Raw genomic sequence first — 5136 nt, 5'->3', positions numbered from 1 at the left:
GACGTTTTTCCCTGAATGAAATCTGAACACACCAAGACAAAGTCCAGTCCCGTGGCGGGAGCCAAAAAAACGGACAGAAGCCACAATAAATGCCTTTATAGCAAACAGCTGCGACACATGAATACCAATAATAACCTTATAAACGTTCAGTATTATTAAGGAAAATAGCAGCATTTTACTCACCAAAATTCTGATCATTTGTGGACAAAATCCATCCTCCTTTCTTTCCTCAAAAAGAGTTCAATTATTCTGTGGAATTCTGCCGGACCTGTGGAGGAGCAAGGAACCAGCAGGGTCTCCACACTCACTTCTGTGGTTCCAATGCATCAGCCAAAAGGTCCAAAAGAATGGAGAGGAAACTGGACCAGAACCTACAGAACCCTGATAAGATCTGATCACAACTGTAAGATGAAGGGACCTCTTGGACCTCCTCCAGGCCGGCCCAGGCTAACATGTGCTTCTGACAGGCCCCCTCCTCCATGGGGGAAGCAGGAGGACTTCTGGCCGTGCTTCCCCCTCTTGTGCAACTCCTGCCTGGATCCCTCAGCTCTGTAGACCTTAAGCTGAATCTTCATTCTTTGTCAAACCAGTCAATGCCCGGATTAGCCTTTGACCCCCACACTCCAGTGTTGGATGTTCCTCCCAACCTCACCTCCATCCTTCTCTCAGGAACCATCTGCCATCCTGGTGGCTCAGCATTAAGACTCCCAAATATTTGTATACACAGGAAGAAGTTCTTGAAAACACAATGGTGGAACTCAAGCAGTTGATGGTTCCAAACAGGAGACTGTTCTTCTCCTCCACCCACTGAGCAGGCAGAACTTCCAGCTCCTGGCCGACTAGAAGCACCCCAGCTGGCACGGGCCAAGAACTGCTACGCCTGTGCCCTCAGGAGAACAGACATGTTTCATCCCAGGGTTCTCGGGGTTCTCAAGGCTCCCCAAAGTGGACTCGCCCAAATAGCGTATTCATTGGTTCTGGTCCGCACGACTGGACGTCACCCACGGCTGGATGTCACCCATGGCTGGACGTCATGGATCTCACATTCAGCCCTTCACCATTTTACTTCTTCATTTATTCTACATACCACTTCCCCAGGCTGGGGTCGGGGGCACAGCCAATCACATCTGCCATTGGGTTGGTGGGTGGGGCTGACTATTTTTTGGACTTAAGACGGAGAACCTGGAGAGAACCTGAGCAGAAGAACTTGGAGAGGACACACAGAACACTCAAATGTGACCTTTTAGCATTAGCTATTACCTGTAAGCATTAGCTGTGACTTGTCAGCATCAGCTATGCCTCGCTTTAAGGAGCCTCAAGGAAACCAGGACCACGAGATGTACCTCCTTCTGTCACTGCCAACACACACACACACACACACACACACACACACACACACACACACACACACACACACACACACACACAGCGAAAAAAGCGTTGCTAACCAGGCTGCTCCCCGTGGAGTAGGCTACTTTTCAGCCAGTCACCTCACAGCGGGAGGCTTCACACTATGTCTCTGTGTGTGTGTGTTTGTGTTCTCATGAGTTACTACTAAATGAGATGCCACCACAACCTTAAGGTAAAAAAAAAAATGTAACTGAAGCCAAAGACCCAGGGTTCCACCTGACACTGTTTATTGGGCTTAGCATCATTAGCAATTTAGTCCTTGGTTTTATGATAGCTAATCAAAGGCTTGATTCCCTGATTGTGTCAAGGGCTGCTCCTTGTTCTATTGTCTGTAGGTGTGAATGGTTTGATGATTGACAGCTGACTAGGTTGAACCCCGTTTTGATTGTGTCTCCCTGCACTGGGAAATGGGAACTTCATTTTTAAAGTGAATTGATGGATGGATGAATGAATAAAGGAATGGATGGATGGATGGATGGATGGATGGATGGATGGATGGATGGATGGATGGATGGATGGATGGATGGATGAACAGCTCTGGGCTTCACTCTGATTTTCAGTAACTCCTCTGTCACTGCTCCTCATGGATCTGCCCTTGACTTAATTTCCAAACTGTCATTCACCCACTCACTCACCCACTCACTCATTCACTCATTCACCCACTTACCAGTATAAATAGGAAACCCCCTGGAGATCCAGGCTGAACCAGGTGTGTGTGTGAGTTTGTGTGTGTGTGTGTGTGTGTGTGTGTGTGTGTGTGTGTGCAGTAACTGGGCTGAGCCCTGGGGCCGTCTATCACCTGAGTGACAGACGCTCAGAAGCGCCACGACAGAAACAGCGACAAGAGTGTTCCTACTGGATGTTACCTGTCTGAGCAGACTGTTGTTTGTCCTTGGGTGTGCGTGTATGTGAATGTATGTGTGAGTGTGTGTGTGTGTGTGTGTGTGTGTGTGTGTGTGTGTGTGTGTGTGTGTGTGTGTGTGTGTGTTTGTGCTGTCAAGATATAGTTTTTCCACTTGGGTTGGCAGTGTGTGTGAAAGCAGCTGTCTGAGCTCCTCTCCATCCAGGCAGCAGATCAGAAGGGAGTCCAGAGATTAGATGGGTCCCACCTCCGTCTCCCGTCAGCTTCCCTATGGGAGGAGTCACTCTGGCCACCTCCTGGTGGAGGGCTACCTAGGTGAAGTTAGTGAACATCTCCACCTCTGAAGTAGCTTCCAGTGTAGTACTCGGGACCTCCAGTGAAAGACTGAACAGTGCCTCCATTAAGGTATTTTAGCCTCCTGTGATGTGTTCTACATATCCAGCGTAGCACTCTGCACCTACAGTGAAGTAGTCTGAGCCTCCAATGAAGTACTCTGGACCTCCAAGGAAGTAAACTGAACCTCCAGCAATGTCATGTCAACTTGCACTGAGAACTAGCTCATCACTTGATGATTTAACAGGGCCTAGAGGCACCACCAGTTCTGTGGATCCACCAAACAATGGACTAAACCATCTTCTCCTGGAGAACGGCCCCCCCATCTCTGAAAAAAGGTAGTCTCAAAGAGGCAGCCAATAAATTCCCATCCATACCTCCTGGGACTCGACAAAGACTCCAGCAGGAATATTGAGGTCACCTGGATCAGGACCACCCTCCCATCCTGCTCACCTGCTGTGGGGAAACTCTTTGGAGATCACCGACAGAGGCAGGAACGGTTCCAGGGACCAGGGTGTACAAGACCCTTCTTCAGGTACCTTAACGGTAATGCTAGCATCATCCCTGCTTTGTCTTCTGCTGGAATATATGGGTGATAGAGAGTGGAGTGAGGTCACCACAGAGGGTGGAGGTGGGGGTCAGTGGTCTGACAGACATGGTCTAATGGATGTTCAGTCAGCAGTAATGGATTCTGTACCTTCACCCAACCACGGAGAGGCTTTTACCGCCAAGCCAATCCCACCCACCCAACACACAGACACAAACACACACACACACACACACACACACACACACACACACACACGCACGCACGCACACACTCACAGGTTCTCTCCAGGTTCTCCGTCTTCAGTCCAGAATCAGTCAGAAGGTTCATTGAAGGCTCTAAAGGTGTGGATGATTGATTACAGCTGACCAGACTAAGCCCTGCCCCTCCCCTGCAATGACTGGCCTGCTGTGCCTGCTGTGATTGGCTGAAAACATCAGGAATGAAAGGGTTAATGTTCTGAGTTCAGGCTCCATGCAGAAGAACCCAGTGTTTGTTCCACCACGAAGAGAACCTCTTCCTCTCAAGAATAACCTGACTCGCTGCTAAAAACATCACCTGGAGCAGGTTCTGGAAGTTCTGGGCAAAACTTATCCTGCTGGGAGGGGGCGGGGCTTCACCTGGATGGTTCAGCTGTCAATCATCCAGACCTTCACCCTCTCATTCACACCTGAGGACAATTGACCTGTGTTTGGAACACAGGAGGAACACGGAGAACATGGAGAGAACACAGGGAGGATAACATGGAGACTCCCCACAAAGAGAGACCAGTTTGAACAGAGAGTAGAACCTCTTCACCGTGAGACTGGAGAACTCATTAAAAATGAAGGCTGGTTCTAGTTCCAGGTTCTGACATTAAAGCAGGTGCCCGGACCTCAGGGTTCTCCACTGCCCATGGTGTTTGGGGGTGGAACTGCAGAATCAGTTCCACCTCTGTAGCTGTTAGCTTGTTTGCTAATAATGCGCTGGAAGCTGGAGTCGTTTTCTTTTCCATGTCTCCAGAGCACGTCCCCCTTCGGTTCTGCTAGAGGAGAACCCTGCAGGAGCTCAGCCATTTGTTGTCTCAGTGGAATGCCAGCCGTTCTCAGAGCAATCATCTCCGCCTGTGTCGTCATGGGACCTCTGGGGTTCTGCAGCTGCCGGGCGACAGCGGGTCTATTAGCTCTTCGGCAGTTCCACAGATCTGCAGAAAAACCCAGCAGAGCCAGATAATGAGCATCGAGTTGTCCTCCTCCATCTCCACAGGAACCGAGAAGGCCTTCAGCTCCTCCTCCTCAGCATTCACAACCATGTCTGCTGAGAAACGGTGGAACATGCAGGACATATTTTATTGGATATTTACAATAAGAACACGATCCCACGGATCAGAGCCTGTCATCATGGCGACAATCTGGGCCCTGTTACAGAATACATCTGGAGGTTCAGAAAAACGTCTAACCTGGACGTCTCTGGAGAGACGCCCCCAGCAGGTCCTCCTGTAAGAACATCTGGGTACACCAGCGGAACCCAAAGCCAGGCTGGACCATCCCAGTGGGTTGGGGTGGGCAGGTCCAAAGAACCAGAGAGGAGCCTCTGGGGTTCTGTAACTCTGACCCTGACCAAGCAGGAAGGATGGAGACACTACGATGGTATGGGCCGGAAGCCATGGAGGAGGCGAGGGGGTCATAGAGGACATGAGGATATCAGATGGGTCCAGCGGAAGCCGAGACCTGGCCAAGGGATGTTCTGCAGACGAGATGAGCTGGAAACTGTGTGGGAGCCGGAGGTTGTTCTGGAAGGTTCTCAAGAGAAATCTGACAAGAACTTAGTTCCCCTTACAGGAATTGGAGGGTTCTGTGTAGAACCCTGGAATGTTCCAACAGAGCCCAATGATCTGTCATGGATCCTCTTTTCATGGTTTTCAAGTTTCATCCTGGCCATGGTGGAACGTCTTAAAGAACAGTGCTCCTCAATAACTCATGGAAAGTGTCAGAGCAGGACCTTC

This window comes from Fistularia commersonii, chromosome 10 (assembly GCF_037954325.1).
Source record: "Fistularia commersonii isolate RoL2024-O1a breed Wild chromosome 10, RoL_Fcom_v1.0, whole genome shotgun sequence".
In the NCBI taxonomy this organism is placed as follows: Eukaryota; Metazoa; Chordata; class Actinopteri; order Syngnathiformes; family Fistulariidae; genus Fistularia; species Fistularia commersonii.
Note: the sequence above shows the minus strand (reverse complement) of the source record.